This window comes from Cololabis saira, chromosome 12 (assembly GCF_033807715.1).
Source record: "Cololabis saira isolate AMF1-May2022 chromosome 12, fColSai1.1, whole genome shotgun sequence".
Classification (NCBI taxonomy): domain Eukaryota; kingdom Metazoa; phylum Chordata; class Actinopteri; order Beloniformes; family Belonidae; genus Cololabis; species Cololabis saira.
In genome coordinates this window covers 13013019-13033832 of record NC_084598.1, presented here as the reverse complement: position 1 = coordinate 13033832, position 20814 = coordinate 13013019, and positions in this window count along the sequence as shown.

Genomic DNA, 20814 nt, shown 5'->3' with positions numbered 1-20814 from the left:
CGCCCCGAGTTGCCGTCCGTCTCCTCCCCTCCATGAAGCCGCTGTAACGCACATTTCAGAGAGGTCTGAACGATGACATCAGGAATGGAATACTGAGGACTGAAATAGAAAGTTTAATGCAGTGAAACCAGCCGCGTCTTGTGACACCCTGATGACTTTTTTAGGCCTCTTTTTGTCGCAGTTAGCCCACAGTTATGATCTTATCTTGCTGTGCATCGCAAATATCACCCACAGTATGTCCACACCCCACACAAACACCTCGGGTCATGCATTAAATTTGTTTAGATCATTCGTAAAGAAAAAGAGATATTCTTCTCTCAGATGCAGTTGTCATTGGTAACCGTCAGCTCGCTGCCTTACGGGCTGCTGTGTAACAGTCGATGGGCCACGTGGGTGTTTGTGGACGGGATTCTCCCAGCACGTTCGCCTGCCTTTCAGCTGCTTCTGCAGCTACTATGTAAGATGTGAGCAATTACACAATCTCCAGTCCACGAGCAAGAACACACCCCGGGTGATACCCAGCTTCTGGGGAAATGGGGAAATGTGTACACGATATGTACACGATAGCAATGCGCTACCACGGTGAGTGCCGGGGTCCGCTCAGGTCTAACGTAATCACAAAGCGAGGTTATTTAACTCCGAGGGCGAGGGTCCGTAATTGTCATGCTACCTCTCTGACGGCAGCCCTGTAGATTCGGCGGGGATCCGCTGAAGGAGCTGGGAGCAAAACTAACTTTGGTTGACATATTGGCAGATGAGGAGCCGGGGAGGAAGTCACGCGTTACTCTGGCCAGGTTTCTGCTGATAGCGACTGAACTGAATGAAACAGAAACTACATTTTAACATGAAAAAAAGTAGTTTTTTTCCTGCTGCTTCAAGTGCTATTGTGCTAAAGTACAGCCAAGTTACCGTCGTGCTAACTGTGAATATGTTGTATGCATCTGAAGTCCAATTAGATCGTCTGCTGGAAGGGACCAATTCTGATCAGTGTGGTTAGGGTTTTTTACTCCAGCTCATAATTTAAGCTTTTTTCCTCAGTTGCAGTCTATCCCCACTTTGTCTTGCTCTTAGCTCTAAGCTTTAAAAGCTGCTTGTAAAAAATGAATTTCTGTCATCACGGTTGTCATGATTTATTGAACAAACAGAGCTGTGTGCATGAGTGAACCACACCTTTTGTGCCGTTCACGTCATATCAGCACTTGCACTTCCAGCTTTATACATTTACATGTTGTTGTGCAACAAAAAGACGGCCTTGTTTAATTATTTAAGGGTTATTGATCTGATAGACAGTTATTAATAACATAAATAATCAATATTAATAAATCCAAACGGGGCCCCACCTGCATGTCAGGAATTAATAACTAAACACTCCCAGTAGCCTCAATGCAACAGAGGTGGCGCTGTAGAGCAGCAGAGCAGCAGGGAGTCCAAACAACCAGCAAATGTTATAAATGTGTCCAAAATAACCACAAACGCCAATATTAAAGATGCGTGTGTTTGTGTGTGTGTATGTGGGTGAGGCAAGATGGCTGTCAATACATGGTAGCCTATGTGAATGATAAAAAAGGCGGACGAAATCACATGGTGATGAAGTCTCGCTTGATTCAAAAAAATGGACGAGATTTCGTCACAGCGAGAATAAAAGACTGTATACAACAATGGATTAAGCATTCGGTCACGTGACTCTTCATAAGGGGTAGAGCCGTGTTGCAGCCATGTTGCTTTGGAAGCTGACTGAAACACGCCTGTCGCATGTCAATCAAAGTTAGCTCTGCTCCCAGCTCCTTCAGCGAACCCCGCTGAAGTATCTGCAGAGCTGCCGTCAGACGTTACCCGAGGCTGCATTCGTACAGACGGCTGGTTGCTTCGGTAAGCTCCGCTCGCATGACGGTTACGGACGAGGAAGCGATAACGGCCAGGCATCATATTACAAATAAATGTAATGCTTTATATAAACTCTCCTGGCATGGAACAAAAAGATTCACCCCCTCAGAGTTATCACGGGTGTGAAATATCACGATTGAGACAAAAACTTTTTTTTTTTTTTAACTGGGTTGTAAATATGTTTATTTCTGCTCTAAATTTGGACATTTTAACGCGTGAGTCAGTGGAGATTTATTCTCTTTTGTAGCCAGCCTCTAGCGGTCAGTCGAGGAACTACAACAAATCTTCGTTCAGCGGGAGGCTCAACCCAGAAGTTTGGCGATTGCCGAGAACAAAGGAAATCCAATTCAAAATGGCGACCTATCGTTGCTATGAGGCCAAGATGAGAGTGTATGTGTACGTGGGTTCGTAGGCAGGGATGAAAGACATAAGAGGAGAGAGTAAAACCAGAAAAACAGAAAACCAAGCTGCTCTGTTATTTCCCACGCAGAGACGCACCAATGTGAAACCAACTTCACATGTGCACGCCGGTCATTCAACCGCGGAAATGAGGAAGCGCTTTGTTTTCTGCCCTGAGAAAAAAGTGTCGGCGAGAGTTGCTCTTTATGAACGGGCCTGGGCTGCTGCACACTGCAGGGTCCCCTGCTGGGTTTGGGCGTCCGTGCCCAATGAGAAGTCTGGTCCTCGTTGTAAATGACTAAACCCTGCAAAGCCTGCTGGGAATTTGAGCCATTTAGAAGGTTCCTTTGCCATTTGGTGCGAGGTCATTCGTTGTTTCAGCACATGGCTGTGGCCCAGCAGTGTCGTGGAGCGGGGCCACCACTGGTCAATCTACAGTCCTGAACCAAAAATGTCCGCACATTACAACGTAATATGATGCAACCATTTTGATTAGTACAAACTACTTAAATGACAAAAACGTTCTGCTGGTAATTCTGCCACTTTTCAGTATTTCAGCAGGAAAGCTGTTGATGAATGGAAGCAGCGGATTGAGGCTTTTGATGCCGAGATCCAGACGGGTTGAAGGAGACATTCAAGAGGTTTTACTTGAGCAAAAGAGTAAAGAACAGAACGTTGAAGTTAGCATGTTGCTAACTTAGCTGCACTATTACACACTGAAACCACAACCACAAATTTAACCCGATGCAATTGCATCGCTGCGACCAGAACAGATTGAAGGATGTCATTCAACTATTTGATAGGAAGTTGATGTGACGATCTTATTTCAACCATCTAATTAACTAGTGAGAGGTCCTGAAACTTTAAAAGACATAAAAGTACGTCCTAATCGATGATAAGCTCAATTCTGTGTTTGGATTCTGCAACAGAGCCAAAAGCCAAGAGGCACAACAGAAAGACCACAATATGCCAGAATGAATATCCCCAAAGGGTCGAAAAGCTGCACGCGAGATCACAGCCACAACCATGAAATCAGTCTAATTAATGTTTTCAGCGGCGCGAGAGCCAGTGGACCGGGAGCAGGTGCTGCCTCACTGACTCACTCAAATATCGATCCTGGAAAGAGACCTCAAGAATCAGGGCCTTGTTATTGCTTCAGGTGGGAACACCGGTGAGCATGAACGTGCTAAGTTTGTGCATTAAATGAGGCCTCTAGCACGCTTAATCTGATCTGGTCTTTCTGTGAAAATATAACCTCAGAGGAGAAACAACTAGTGAAACGGAACACTACGCTTTCATTTATTTAACAACAATTAAGACAACAAACTCCTGGATTTGTGTCTCATCCATAGCGACATTGATTACTTCTCTGTGGCGTCAGATTTATTTCAGATGACTCCTTTAATTTGCTAATTTCAACAATGCTAAAGGAGTGAAATCGAAGCATTTCATCAGCTGAACTGAAGCAACCCTATTTCATGACTTTTACCCACCACTCTGGAACAGAGACACTCTGGACTTTCTTTCTTCAGAGTCTAAACTTTATGGTTCCTAGCAAACTAAAGTTTTTTTATTCATTAATTTTCTCACAGTTTATTTTACTGCTTAGCGCTTGGGTCTACGAACGCTCTTCGAAGTTTTCTTTGCGATATAGGAGAAATGCTATTACTTTTACAACTGAGGATGGCTGTGATTTCTTCTTTACGCTATTCTCTAGTCAATGAGAGTGAACCCAAAGTGCGTCCATGTTATGTCACAACCTGTGCACGAACACCACAAGTGAACTAGTAATAGAGGAAATTTCAACAAGAAGGGAGGTTTGTTTTAGGAGTTTCATTGACGATAGGAGCAGATAGAGCTCCTAGACGTCTTTTAACACACAGATTACTGCATGATGTCATGATTCATGCATCTCCAGCCCGGGTTTGTGTGAACTCCTGATCTCACGAACGTGATTACCATCTTTTACAGATTTTAATGATGAACGGGACAATTAACCAGGTTTTAGCCGCTTGTTGTTCTGTTTGTCTGAAGCTGACCGATAATTTACATTTCGTTTGGAACGCCTTTACCAAGACCACAGTGTCTTTTAAAAAAACAGTTGCTAGGGAAGGACATGCTGCTTGCTGCATCAATAACATTGTAATGGCTGTAGTACTTTTCCAATGGGAGGTTCTTTCCCATATACTTAGTTAAATCATGGTGGCAACTTTTGTTTTTGACCAGGCAGTGTCCTCTGTGACACTCTGTGGTGCTTTGAGGCGCTCACTTTTACCCAAAAGGTCATCAATGTTCCTAAATATTTGAAATGTAAAATGTCTTTTTTTTAATTGTCATCATGATCTGTAATGTTTATATTGAGAAAATGTTAAACCGTTTTTTCTATAAAAGCCTTAAATATAAAACATTTACTAAAACACGTTTATGAGGAAACGCTAATAAGCTAACAGCTAACAGCTAACAGCTAAATATGAGATGGTGCGTTTTTTTCTGGACTGCCTGACTTCCGATAATTTTGTTTCAAAAATGGATTTCGTGCACAAGGTCCAGCTATGACATGCAATTATTCCCGTTTAGAGTAAGTGGGAGGGAAAAAATAAAGTTTTTAAAACTGCCGACAGTTGGGAACTTTGAATAAACTATTGAATATTTAAACACACAGACGTATATTCTGAATAAGACACATCTGGGATATGTTCAGCTGTGCAGCTCAGATGACCACAGATGACCTATAACAGGCGAATAAAAGACCAAAACAAAGTGTAACGACAGAGGAAAGATTAGAATAATGATACGCTTGGATCTCTCTATGTGAAATGAAGTGGAGCAGCGCCGGTGCATGGGCCGCTGTTGAAAGCACCAAAACAACATTCTTCTTGTTTCAACCTCTCATCCGGTTTGTATACACAGATTTGGCTTGAGGGCAGCTTCTGAAGAGACTTCCATAATTACTGGGAAAACCTTGAAACGATGAGATGCAAACACTTAACTAGAAAACAGCGTGCACTGGGTCTCCAGTTAACGCCCACTAAGCCTGACAGCATTTCATGTAAACATTCATTAGTGTGCAGCAGCGTCGTGTGTGTGTGCAGTATCGCTTGGCTTTGGGCTCAATGCTAGCCTCAATGGCTGAGTTCATGGCCAACAATCAGCCCTTCGAGAGACATGTACAGCATATATTTATATCACAAAGATCTTCAAAAGCTACTTGAAATAATTACATTGTGCAAGAAATGAAGCACCAACTTTCATTATAAATGTATGAAATATGTATTAATAAGCACCCAAAAAACCCCAAAACATATGACTGAACAAGCTTCTGCACAGTAACGTACAAAGAAACATTTATTTGAGGGTGTTAGACCTGCGACAATCAGAAGAAATCTTAAATAGGAAGTATTATCAACCAATCACAGTGTCTAAAAAAGTTACCACAAACCGTACAATTCAAAATCTTACACTTTCTGTGACACATGAAATCAGCTGATCATCTTCAGTGCCTATTTACGAAATCAAACCTGTGGGGATATTTTCAAACAGCAAAGGAGCAAAACACAACTTCAGACTGCAAACGTCAGGAGCATCCAGCCCTACCTGCATCCTGATACTAAAAATAGTTTGATTATCATCAAGATCACTGTCCTTGCTGTAAGTGGTGAGTTTACTGCTAGAAAAATGCTACATTTAACAGCAACAACAAACTTAGCCTTGTGGTTCTGTCCCCTACATGACAAAACGCTGCTCTTCAGAGGAATATTATGTTACCAAGGATGTGGTGACGCACGTATTTACTCATAACTGGTCATTATTGAAATAAACAAATCTGTGTTGTTTGTAGATGAGCGTAATTTCCATCGTGTTGTTTGTGATATGTCACCACTTTCCCGGCTTAGTAAATCTTGCCCGAGGTGAACTGGAACTGATGTTGGGCTGGTTTTGAGGTCCTTTTTTTTTGGTGTGACAGCTAACTGGAAAACAAAGTTGTCTTTTAAAACCCAGAACAAACAAACCAAACGGAGGAAATTCTTGGTGTCTTCCCTCATAACAAACATGCAGTCGGCACATTAGGTTGAGGTTGGTGTGACATTGTTGGCTGGTGTCCTTCACCACTGGCCCATCACCGACGCTGGAAGACCTGAGAAGCAGCTGTTTTGAGTTCATTTTGATTCATCTGGACATTAAAGAGTTTGGTTGGATGAACTTTCTGGCTTTTGGACTTTGTAAAATGAGACAGCAATCAGTGTTGGCCCCTAACACGTTACTAGTAACAAGTGACTGTGATGGCAATAGAAAGTCTTTAGCCAATCTTTAGTATTGGGCTGGTGCGGATATGAGCATTTATTTCAACTGATTGGTGATTGGAGGATACCAACCACCACAAGCATCCGAGCAGAAGGAGAAGGGAAGTCAAGCATTAGGAGTCAAACAAGAAAACGTCAAGTGGGTGCATTTTAAACTACTAACAGCCATGTGCATGTTTCGCATGTTTCAGAGCTTCACTCAATACTGCTAATTTGATCCAGCATCAAAACCAAGCGTGCATGAGTATAGAGCATTCAAAAAAGCAACAGATGAAGAGGCTTGCCCCCCACCCTTCATGACTTCAAAGTCATAAATAAGTACCCTCAAGAGAGTGAAAAAGACAAAAAAGAAAGATCACAGACAAAGTGACTGAATTCACTGCAATGAACAACCAGCCCGTCTGTTATGGAGGTTTTGGACCTGTGGTGTCCCTGCCATCCCAACATTACATTTCAGAACTGTACATCAAAGTAAGTGACAACATGCAGACATATTGAAAACAAAATGGGACTGCTGCTAGCTTAACCACTGACATCTGGAGCTCCGGTGTTTGCTTCATATCATTGCTAAGCCTTTCTGCAGACTGGAGTGATTCTACCGCAGTGCTGCACGGACACCAGATTCATGGCTCTCACACAGCAAAGCATTAACCGTCACTAACCGTTGAGAGACGTGAATGGAAATAAGATTTTTTTATTTTAAATATCCATCCATCCATTATCTATACCCGGTTTATCCTTTTGCAGGGGGTCTTTTAATTTAAGATTCATTATTGTGACTGACTATAAAGGTTAAGCCTGATTTATGCATCTCTGTTGAACCATTGCAAGGCAACACGGACCAGAAAAGTGATTGGTGGATTTGTTGTTTTTCTTCTTTTTCAAATTGCCCCTCCGCTATTTCTTCTTCGTCGTTTTCAAGTTGAGTAGAGTGATTGTTTGCTGCAATGTCTGTAAAAACAACTGATGCTCAACATTTATCAGCTTCGTTACTTTTTTGCTCCATTACCACGTCTGAGCTACAGACAGGATGTAAACAACAGGAAAAAATTAGCGCTGCGAGATACAGTGCTGCAGTGCTGGAGAAGAAGAAACTACAATACTGTCTAGTGGCTTTGGAAGTGTGTTACAGGGCCATGTAAACAATAACGCAGAAGTATAGCCTACGGCAGTGGTTCCCAAACTTTTTTTGCCAGGCCCCCCTTTTGTACGTAACAGAATTTTCGAGCCCCCCCGACCCCAACACAGACACACATCTTTTGCAATTCAAATGCGACTGTAATTTATTTCATATATTGAACATATGTGCGAAAAAACTGTCCATCTCTGTAAAAATAGATTTTCAACCTGACCAGCTCACAGAGATTGAAACAACAACAATATAAACAGGAGCCAAAATCTGAACATTTGCTCTACAAACATTTTTTTTTTTTAAAGGAGCTTGAGGCAGAATTGAGGCAGGATTTATGAAAAAAATTCGTATACGTTTTAAGTTTTCTAGTAATAATGTCAGATGAAGCGTTCCAAACCAAAAAGAATGATCCCTCTAGTGTATCTCTCCGTTGCCTTGAACAGGCTGTGTGCTGCAAAATGTGCTGCAATTCGGGCCCAAATGTCTCGCGCTGGGCTGCGGATGTGACGTCACATGACGCTGCATGCACGTTCTCCCCGTTCTCCCGTGCCGGCTTCGCTGTTGGCTGCAGTACCCTCGACGGCCGTCGTGGTGAAGGGTGGCGCTAGAGAGTCTCATTTCTTAAAAGGAGCCTCATGCTCCTTTAATTAATCCACCTTCCAACCTCGCCGCGCCCCCCCTGCAATAGTGCCGCGCCCCCCAGTTTGGGAACCACTGGCCTACGGTGTAACCTACGTGCGTAACTTCTACGCAGAAGTATAAATGAGGCTTCACAGTTAGCTTTATACAATTTCTGAGCAGAATCTTCAATAGTTCTCTTTATGAGCGGGATAGGAGGAGGGGATGTGAGGGGTGGCATCTGCTGCAAGTCTGAAAGTAAGAGTAAGTAAAAGTAACACAGGAAAACACACAACGGGCACACAAGCCTTTGGAATCTGCAAGAGAGAAAACAAACAGAAACGGGAACAGGCAGAGACACAAACAGCAACCATTCCAGGTCTCTAAAACTGAATCAGGACTAGGCTACTGCGATTCTCTGTCCACAAAACTGTGGGGTGAGTATGTAGGTGAGTGAGCAGGTGTGTATGTCTGTGTAACTGTGTGTGTGTGCAAAGTGAAAACAAGGCTCTACCTGAACTGCAACTATAGTGGAGGAGGGAGGGAACAACCACGCCACCCGAGAGACCAGAAGCCGACAAGGAAAAAACCCGAACCCAGACCACCAGCCGCCCCACAGAGGACCAGAAGAGGGACAGGAGGAAACCCCCCGCCAGCAAGGCCCGCCCCCTCCCAGCAGGTGGCAGAGCGAAGCCCCGGGCGGAGCCCCCATGACCACGGGAGGAGGCAGCAAGGAAACCCACGGTGATGGACCAGGACTCATCCGAGCACAACCAGAGGCACACAACCCCCAGTCGACGCTGTCGGGCCGACACCCAGATCGTTGGCTGTCCAGCCAAGTTAAAGTTTGATGAAGTGAAGTAATAAAAACCAGTAATGTTTAAAGAAACCCATTGTTTTTGTACTGTAGGTCTGCCTCTCTTCAAAAAGCGCTGCTGGTGACAGCCAGATGTGCGATAATTATCGTATTTGTAAGATAATTTTGACCTCTCTACGATGTACAATCAATAGTTGGAAGTGTATGATGATTTCACAATGCACTGATTTGGAAAAAGATTAAGCAGATTTATTTGTTCGTAAGTGAGATGGTGTTTTATTTCCTCTCTCACACAGACACGCTTCCTTAGCTCCCCGCCCGACACCGTCAACAAACTCACTTCTCATCTGCCGTTGCTGTAGCGTATAATCATTTTATCGGAAATACAATAGTTTGGGGCTCTCTGTGCGATCATTGGTTCTGTGTATCTGGGAACACTGGAGGCACCACTGAGGTGGTCGTTTCCACCGCTGCCAAGCACATTCACTGAAACCCATCAGTAAGGTTCTGACACGTCTCTGTTTCTCACCTTTCTCACTACTGGACGGACTCAGATTCCTGGACCCTTTCCAAGTGCGTTTGTTCAAAAGGACTCTTAATGTCAATAAACCACTCACTTTCACCTGCGCACCTCAGCTCGTCTCTGGGTCTGGCCTGAATTAAACCCAAACTTTAACACATACGTTGTGAAACTAATCACACTTTGGCAGATTTAATATCCACATACTTTAAGTTGGTGGAATTAAAGCCGGTTATTACCGAAATGAGCCGGTGAGCCCCATGTGAGCCGACGTCGGGCTGGTTTTGAGGCAACCTTTCGGCTGCTGCCCACATCTGTGTAATGAGAGCTGGTTCTGAGAGAAAGCTTTAGCTTCCCTAAACCAGCACCACCACCACAACACAGGGCTATTGACTGACCCAATTTAAAGAAGTCACATGAGGAGGAGCGCCCGCAGTTAGCTCATTAGTAGCTGGAGTCTCTCTCCAGCTCCTTCGGTCTGACTGAGCCTCCACGTGTCCCGCTGTTTTATAATGTTCATTCAAGCACTTCAGTCACGTTAAATTCTTTGAGTGCGTCATTAGGATTTACTATGACTGCAGTAAATGCGTTCCCACATATTCAAATGTTGCAACAGTTATTCAAATATACAAAAAAAAACAAGAACGGCTAACATTTTAATTTATTACATTATAAAAATATTTCAAATCATGCCCTCAATGTTTTCTCAAGGGGAAAAAATCATTTCTGCAAAACTGAATCAAAACTTTTCATGAACTGAAACAGTTTGTGTGTGTGTGTGTGTGTGTGTGTGTGTGTGTGTGTGCACACATGCATGTTTGTTTATATATATATATATATATATATATATATATATATATATATATATATATATATATATATATATATATATATATATATATATATATATTAATGTACATTATATATACATTAAAAATACCCTTGTTGATTATTCTCCAACTCACTTAAATACATGCTTTGATTCCTCATAAAACTCTAAATGCTTATTTAAATCATTGTATTAAGAACTTTGAATTGTAATCTGGATTTTGAATGTCAAAAGTATTTAAAACCACATTTTTTGATGGTATACCAACACAACAACAATTGCAGCTCCTTTTAATGTTGATCTTCTTGATCCAGTTTGTTTTTCTTTCTTTGATTCTCCTCCTTATTGTCTTCTTTCTGTTTTATTGGTGGTTGACAAACAATAAAAGGGGTGCACTACCGCCAACGCGTGTTACAGAGTGGGGATATCCTACCGGGTCCATCAATGTAATTGAAAGGACATAGAAGGAGGTTGCCCCGCTACAGTTCCACCCTACTACATTTTACTCCAGACCCCACAAGTGTAAACCCACCTCTATTGTCAACCCAGGTCAGAATTATACATCTTCCCCACCTTCATCTCTGCTAATAACCAATACCCAACTTCAGCATCAGATCATGCTGCACTTGTTGAACCTCAGATGTGGAAAACTCTCTCTCTCTCTCTCTCTCTCTCTCTCTCCAAATTGTCACAAGCAGTTAAATAAATCACTTATTTAGGACAGAAATAAGCATCTATAGTCACTCTAGGGAATCTGATTATTTTAAGAAATATGACGTGTATTTTTGCATTGTTTCGTTGTTGATATTCAAAAATATTTGCCTGTGAAGGTTTCATTTCCTTATGTCTCTTGATGAGCTGCCAAGGTAAACTGAAGAACTGGTTGGACCTGAACTTTCTGCATCTCAGTGCACGTAAGACTGAGATTGAAGCGTTGGGATGGATGTGATTTCACGTGGTAAACAGATCAGTTCTGTTGTGAAAACAAGCTCCTTCCAGTAATAAGGGCCATAGCTTGTTAAGTTCAAATCAGTTTTATTTATCTGCAGGACGGGTCTCCTGTAGCGGTCTGATATCAGCAACAGGTAGATAGGGAACATCTCACTATAAACGCTGAAGGCTCTGTCCCTTCTTGACATGTACTCATGTCGGAGCATTGACGTTATCCAATCAGATGATACCTATTGGTACAATGTCCTTGCGAGTTATATCTGTATCTGTAGCAGACCAACCTGTTTGTATCTTAATAAAGAGACTCATGAATAAATATGGATGATCATTAAAACTTTAAACATTAGAACTGGTAGAGTCTACGACTTTTACACAGTACTGTACATTGAGCTTTTGCTTCTTATTTGTAACTATAGGAGGAATGATAATGTGGAGAGTGTTGGTGCTGTTTATTTTTACATTATTCCACCTACTGTGGCCAACATCTCTTCAAATGCAACAGACTTGTCCCCCCCCCCTCCCCTTCTGAATGGTTATTTCCCTGCAGCTTGATCGACTCATCTCTCAACACATCCACATCCACATCCAATTTCTTTGCCAGAAAGCCAACAATCAGCCGGTGCAGGTCACTGGCCTTGGGGCAGGTTCAATATTTATGGGTCGCTGCAGCGTTTAACCATCTCAGCTTGACAAGAGTGATCAGCATCTCAGGCACTCTGCCTGTCAATCCGGCAGCTCCGCGCATCACATCAGCTGCCATCACCGTCAGCCCCGCAGGATCTGGCTGTGTGATGCGTCGCCAAGATGTCAGAGGAAAATGGCCACGAGCTGGATTTCTCCAGCCAAGGAAGAAAATCAGTCTGATCTGGACGGACAAACAGACACGTGGCATTTAAATGTTTTATGTTCTTTCTTGGTCTTTACTTTGTAACCTGTTTAAATCCAGCAGACTGTAGTGAGCAATACTTTGAATGTATTTTCCAAGCCATTAATGGAACCGAACGAGCCAAAGAAGGAATAAGTGAAGATGCAGATACCTGATCAAGTTCAGTAACGTCTCTTTCAGCTCTGGTTTTGGCCCCCATCAACTCTCAAAAGTCAGTGTCTCTTTGGCTTCTCAGCGTTTCAGCTGGTACAAGTCGCTCTCATTCTGGGGGTTGAATCCCGACGACTTTGACTTCCTACTCGCTTCAAGTCATTTAGATCACGATGACATACATTTTCATTGCAATAACTTTAAGGGTTTGCTTGGGTTTGAATGAGAAGTTATCCATCTTGGATGACGATCAAAGAGCTTCGACACTTCTTTATTCAGCACCTTTATTCCACCCCGCTGCGCTGTGTGAACCACATAGAGGTGGACGGCCATAACATAACATAACATAACATAACATTTTGTTCTACCACTGTTAATGCCACTGTTTTAACTTGGGAAGTAGTAACAGAGGCGTAACAGGGTTGAAATGAGTGCAGTGTGATTTGGCAACGCAAAAGACATAGCAAAGGAGCACGGATGACTGCTGACCCCACACAGAAGATGAAATCAGTCCGTCAAGGGGATGGCGAGGGCCCGTCAGGGTCCATTTTCTGGACTACTGTAAAGGTTTATGAAAGCACATACTTATTGTGCATGCATTGAGAATGCACAGCTGGATAGTGCAGGCAGAATAGAGTGTGCCTTGATACCCCAGTGTCTATGTTAAAGTGGGACTTGATTTGAATGATTCACAATGGGTGGAAACAATGTAAAGCACAAAAGGAGCACTACAGAACACGATGGGGTCGCAAAACAGACGGACTGGCAGGGAGACGAGACACCGGTGTGGACAATCGGGACACTTTCCAATTAAAACAAGCAACCAGCAAGACTAAAACAGAAGAACTAGGAAAAACGCCAGAATCACAAAAATAGAAAACCAAAACTGTAGCATGAGCCTGGGATCATGACACTGTCTTTAAATGTTTTCTTTTTTTCTTTTTTGTGCGATGCATTGATCTGATTGATTTTTTTTCTTGTTAGCATGAATCAGAGCATAAAAATATGAGACTCCGCAAATGTGGTCTGCGTAGCCATGATATTTGCATGAAAATGCACACATGCCAGTTGCCAGCACATCAGCACTGACTTTCAACTTTAGTTTTTCCGCAAATCCAGCGGCACAGTGGGCCTTATTCATAAAACAGTTTTCTGACCTGCTGACCTGGAAAAAACAAGGCTCATCCACTCTTCCGTGGCAGACCAACTTTGCCTTGCAACCAGAAACACATCTCTGCGGAGAAATGTTGGAAACAAAAGCAAAATGCAGATCCAGTGGGATGGAAAACAAACTCAGTCCATGCTCAGCAGATGTAAACTTCCACTTTCAAGATGACCACTGAAGCTTTTGGGCTTGTGCATATGCGCTGCCTGGAGAGCTCTCCAGAGGGTAGTACTTGTACTTCCCTGAAAAGAGAGTGTTTTGTGCATAGGAATACCACACCTCATATTTGAACTGACTAAGAAGAAAACAGAAAGAAAACCCTTTCACAGCCCTGGGTTTACTCTCTTGTAAATGGACCATAATAGTTAATCATTCTCCATCTTTATGTGTAAAACCCTAACGCAGCTGTTTTTAAGGTATTATCAGTTAATCTTCTCTGTTGCACACATTAAATGAAAGCACGAACATCCTTGTGTTCCCGCCTCCATTGTTGAGTTTTGTAATTCGGCCCTCATTTCTGTGATAAAAGGATATGGGTTATCTTTCCTTTGATGAACCACCGTGTGTCCTCAATAAGCAGGACCTCAATAGCAGTTTGTGAACTAAAACTCAGCACCTTTATCCGCCGTTATTAAATGGGAAACTTGACACGTGAACTTGTCTGGTAGCAAGTGCAATTAGATGTTTGCTGTGTTTGTTTTTGAGTCAGTCAAACCCTGTTATTGTGATTCTTTCAGGGAAAGCACCACATTCATTCACTGCAGGCTGTGACGTTTGTACAAGCCCCTTCAGATGAGCACACAGTGTCTCCTGGCACCAGAGCTTGAAGTACAGGCTGTAGCCATTTTAGGCGGTCACTAGAAATGTGACAGGTTCCTGATACCGAGCTTGTTAAGTGATGCGTGTGTGTGCACATCTGTGTGTAGGGGGAGTTTGATGAGAGGGCATTTACTGTTCACTTCCCTGTGCATCTAATAACTCCATCAGATGAAACGTTTTGTGCAGCTGCACAAAATTTGAACCCAGTTACACAGACTCGTAATAGAGTAGCCTACTTAATGCACGTCACCTTTTTCAAGTATGTCTTTCCTAACAATAGTAAATGGTTCACAATTCACCTGCTGTGTTTAATGTATTGTTTGTTATATTAAAGATAACTGAAATGACTCGGAAGCTAATGTCGGAGTTTGCCATCCCGATGCTGGCAAACTTGTTCGCGTCAGCGACTAGGACCAGGTGCCGCCGTCGATAGTTCGACATATTTGGTGTGAGAAGACGATGCAGAACCTATGAGTGAGCACCATAGAGGAACATTCAGCTATAATACACGCTCGGTCTTGGTGCGATAAAATATAAGAAGAAACTCCCAAAAACCGATTGGACCTCATGGAGGGACTGATTGTAATAGTCGTGATTCATGACTACTCTCATCTCTTTGATTTCACTTAACAGCACTGCTCCAGGCGGTCACTGCAGGCAACAGACTCAAGCTCCTGATATGTTAATGTTTTATGAGATTGTTGCATCTCGCAGTTGTTGGGAAGTTTATTTTGTCACTTATTCTAGGTGTAGATACTCACTTCGAGCAACTATGTGAGTGGGGTTTTGTCTGACTGGGTTACTGAATGCAAAGAGAATGCGAAGAGAGACTTGACTGTAGCAAATTTCCAAAGATGTTGTTGCATCCCTTCAACTGGATAGACCAGACTATGAGAAATCACATTTCTTGACTGTAGCCCTGAACTGTACTGTTTACTGTTTACTGTTTACTATAAACTGATGCTGAATGTTATCTTCTGGCCTGAAAGGATCCAAACAAAACAACATCTGAATGATGATGAGAACTTCCCCCTGTCCTCTGGTTAAGATTCAGGGAAATAAAGAGATGTATTAAAGAAATAAAGAAATGTCAGGGGAGCAAGCACAAGCTTTTGAAGCTTTAGAAAAATCATTTCAAATGCATGGCTGTACACAATACCGAAGTCAGTCACATGAAACGGCCATTTAATTAGCTACATTGAAGGTTCCCACCAGGTCAGACAGCAGCTTGGCTGATAGGGCATCCACCTGTAAAGTTCAATCATTTGACCCATGTTCACATGAAGAGGTGTCCTTGGGCATGATACAAAGACTCTAATTGGATTTTTTTCAACTAAAAACAAACAAAAACACAGGCACACCATGGGAATCCATTTTCACCACTATTATTAATTTACATGTGTGGAATTTCAGAGATATAATCTGGTCAATAATACAGTGGCAAGAAAACTAACTGGGTTTCTGCATTAATTTGTCATGAAAATGTGATGCGATCTTCATTTGAGTCACAACACCGAGCAAAGACGCTAAGCCCTCGAGCGCTGTAACACACAGGTAATTATAATTTCATGTGTCTTTGTTGAACGGACCCATTAAATGTTCACACAATACTTCTCAAAGAAAAAGTAAGTGAACCCGGGACTAATTACTTCGCTGAAAGTTAATTGGAGTCAGTAGTCCACCTGGAGGCAAATTAACAAAATGAGTGTGAGGGTGTGGTTCAGAGCCAAAAGACGCTCCAACGGTTTGAGTTAGCTGCTCAGAACAAGCATCCGCTGACGTGAACCAGATCTCTGAAGGACATGTGATTCAGAGCAGTCCAACTGCATAAGATTGGAAAGGTACGGTAAAAACAAATAATATCAGCAATACTGAGGCTACAGTCCTCCTGCAGTGGTCGCAGATTCCAATCCCGGCCAATTCGGCAACCCGGGGCTCTAGAGCCGCATGCGGCTCTTTAGCGCCGCCCTAGTGGCTCCCTGGAGATTTTTCAAAAATGTTTCACCTTTTTTTTTTTCTTCTTTTTTTTTCTTCTCTTTTTCTCTTTTCCTTTTTTTCTCTTTTTTTCCTTTTTTCTCTTTTTTTCTTTTTCTTTTTTTTTCTTTTTTATCTTCTTTTTCCTTTTTTCTTCTTTTTTTCCTTTTTTTCTTCCTTTTTCCTTTCCCTTTTAATCTTACATTTCAACTTTTTTCTCAACATTTCAACTTTTTTCTCAACATTTCGACTTTTTTCTCAAGAAGGTACTTCAATATTAATCTTGACATTTCGACTTTTTCTCAAAATTTTGACTTTTTTCTCGACATTTCGACTTTTTTCTCGAAGTGCATAATGAAAAAAAATCTTCCCCCAGTCATAACTAATATAGAAATATGCAGCTTGTGTTGCCTTCATTCTAAGGCTTATACAAGACTTTTCATTTTTTGCGGCTCCAGACATATTTGTTTTTTGTTTTTTTGGTCCAATATGGCTTTTTCAACATTTTGGGTTGCCGACCCCTGCTCTACCCCCTTCCTGTCTGAAACTTAAATAAAGGGCCACTAGAGCCCAAAAAAATCTTAAAAAAAAAAAAAAAAAAGATACAGAAGGACAGAAGGTCAGATGTTTCATTGGGCCGCTTTCTCAGAGACCAGAATGACAAAAGCCATACTTTCTCACAACTGATCGCACTACCTTAACCCCAGACCTCAGTTAGGGTTAGGGCTAGGGAAACGGGGCTAGGGAACGTCTGCTTACTGGGACTGGGATCGTGTGTTTCCAGCGTACAGTGGAGGATAGGAGTTCCCCCACAGTCTGCTACCAAACACGTCTCAAAGTGCAAGGCAGGAGAAGCTCACAGCCATCCACACCCCACACTTCTTTATTCTAAAGCAGCCTCGGCATGTATTTGATTTGAAACGCAGCTGTCGCACAGATCCAAGTAAATCCTGTAATCTGGGAAATTGAAACAACAAAGAAGCAGGAAGGTTCGACAGGAAAATCTTCAGCAGAGGGGAAGAAACGGGAGGAAACGGTAGAAACGCTGCCAGACAAGGGAAAACCTTGGTGAATGTCAGCCCAGTTTTAACACATAATTCCTGAACAAAAGAGCATCTTTGAATTTTCCTGGGGGAAGTAACTGACGGAGGCAGGGGGTTGTTCAAGAGCAAAATGACTAGACAGCCCCCACTAGAGGAATACAGGGGGTTGCTGGAGATGCTGGGCTCCCCGTTGCCCCCGGTGGGTGAATAGTGAGGGTTGTAATTGACAGAGAAGTTGCTGGGACGTCAGTGTCATCATGATGAAGCTGAGCTGGCGTGACATGCCCGTCAGCGGCGGGCTGCTCAGCAGGGCTCCTGTCACATTTATGCAAGGAGCCGTTTCTGAAATGTACTTTGGTTGCGCACATTTGTATTCATCATAATAAGTTTGCATCTTATTCACATTGCGCCAAATCACACTGTGAGTCGCCCCCGGGAGGGGGGGGGGGGACTTTCTGTTAACCAGCCAAAGGTTTAGCAGATTGAAACTGAAGTGGAACCAGCTTGCAGTGTTCAGGATGCAGCCATCCTTTCAACCTTTGATATTAGGCTTAAAACTCATAGTTGGGACTGGCTTGGTTGCCTGGACCTGTTTAGCTATGCTGCTTTGGAATCATTGTAGCCTTGTTCTTGCTCGGAGTGAAGATTAAGTGCAATCTGTTGGGTTCCTTGGTTAGGCCATTTTCCTTTTAAAAAAAAAAAAAGTTTTTTCCCCATTTTTATCACCCAGTGCTCCTACCTAAGTCAGTCCGGGGCATTGCTCCCTCTACCAACCCCGGGAGGCCCTGCACTGAGCTCAGGTCTCCTCCTTAACCTGAGGAGTGAGCAGGCCGCTTCTTTTCACCAGACAGGGTGGGGTTTCTCCGGCCGGACGTAGCGCGTGGAAGGATCACGTTATTCCGGCCAGATCCTCCTCACCCCATCTGGCGCCCCGGCTGGTCAGAGGGGGCATGTATAGCCCAGAACTGTGTGCATGTTTTTGTGAGGGAAAGGCCCTTTCACCAACCCCACCCAGGGTGTGGGCGCTGAAGTCATGAGGGAACTTAACACGCACTCAGCATCCACAGCGAGCTTCCAGCTGTGAGACGGCTGCACTACCAGCTGCACCACCGTGCCCCCGCCATTTTATTTTTTGATTAACTGAGACAATATTGACATTACATTTGTTTTTAATGAGTTGACATGAGACTATGCAGCATACAGTATGTCTTTAAAGAACAATCCAGCCAGCCAGGCAGCACTCACAAGCACTCCACTCTTGAAACATCCCCCAGTAAGACTTGAGGATGGAGAAAATATTCTTGCGAGACGAAAGCACCTCCATCCCCCATGGAACCTACCCGAGAGCGTCTATGGCGCTCTTGCGCCTTTTCGTCAGTACCGTTTCATGTGTAGCACCAGTTCACAAACCAAAGTCATCTTAAGGAACTTAATACAGAAACCTTAGTAACATTGAACTCACACATGCATGCACTAACTCAACCTCCACGATTCCATGCCACTTGTTTTCCTTAATAAAGACAGTAAGAAGACTTCAGATAAGGTCTCTTCCTCTCTCTTTTTTTTTTCATTTCATTCTTTATTTCATTCAAAAAACAAAACAATTTAATACAAACACAAATACAAATGTTCCTAACTTATTAATGAAAAGGGAGCAGAAAGAAGAAGAATCTTATCTGATCTGCCCCTTTCACAAATAACATAAATTAATAATAATAAAAAAAAATAAAAAAAAAACAACTAAGTGAATAAAAACAACTAAAATAAAATTAAAATACCAATAAATAAAATTTCCACCGCCTACGGGTATGTCAATCAAACTCAACATTTTTCGTTATATTTCCTTAACATACAGGTTTTAATTGTTCTTTTGAATGTAATGTTTGATTTGGATTCTTTGTTTTCTTGCACATACACAACTGACATACACTGACATACACAACTGACATGTCTAATAAGGTGGCAAGGGAGTGTCTGCATGTGTTTTATCGTACCCCTGTCCTTCACCTGAAGATAGCCGCGACACGCTGATCCCTTGGACTCTATGCAGGAATAAGTGGGTGTGATGGATGAATGGAGGGATATTTTATTACTGTTTGTCATATTGTTTTGTGTCATGCTATATTGAATTGTTATGCTTACCGTGCAAACATCCACTTCATGCACCTCAGAGACACAGCTGAACTTTTGCTTTACTTGTGTAAAACAAGAGGTGTATGTTTTTGCTCTTTTGATGGTGCATGTTTCCATCCAACTGTGTTTTTTTAATGACCAGTTTCAATGGAGCATGAAAGCAACAATAAGGAGGTGCAGAAAAAAATAATCAAAATATTGACCCTAAATGTGTAGCTGCTTCGATGGTGGCAGTATGTCAGGGCAGGGTGTGGGGGTATTGTTTTTTTTTTCCTACTATAAAAAGGCTTCTGTTAGCTTAAAAACTAACGTGGTCAGCTCTTCAAAATAAAGTTCAGAAGCAGAGACAACATGTGGTGTGTGCACAAAGAATCAATGTAGGCAGTGGGATGAAAAATATGGGGATGGAGGGGAGGGAGACGAAAAGAGAAGTAGGACGAGTGGGATGAGCTGGCGGCTTCCCCCCTCCTCCCACTCGATCCTCGCTGTCCCAGCGGGGATGGAGGAGCGCGAGTGAAGGCTGACGCTTTCGTCTCACCCCCGAATGAAGTCGTCATGCAACTCCTGCCAGCACTTCAACATTCTCTGGTCATTTCCATAGTCTCACAGAGCTCATGGGCTGGAGCTGCAGCTCGCAGAGACGTCGGAGGACCCAGTTTGAAATGGACACGTCTTGCATTTGAAGCGAGGAGAAAATTAACTGAAAAGGTAAAATCAACGAGGACCGACAGAAAACAGTGGGACAAAGAAAAACAAAAAAGAAAAAGAAAAAAAAGACATGGAGAGAAACATGCAGAGCGGTGCCCGAGCTGCAGGGGCCTATTAAAAAATGAATCAAAGGCACTCTGGATTTCCCAGTGAAGGACGCAGCGAAGTCTGTTTGCAGCTCCACTGCTGAGGTGGAGGAACATGTGCAAAACTGCTGTCAGAAAGTGTAAATTATTGGGTCACATGTGTTCGTGCAAACATATTTATCAAATTATGTTTGTGAGGAACACCAATTATGATAACTAACTGCCTGACCCAAGAGCCGTCTCCAGCCCGAACCCTCCAGCCAAGTCTGAAAAATGTCGTCACTTTCCAACACACACACACACACACACTGATATTGGTGTTTGTGCTGTTTTGAATGTTAAAAAAGTCTTTAAATATTCTAAAACCGCCTGAAAAGCCTGGAGGTATTTTCATTCACA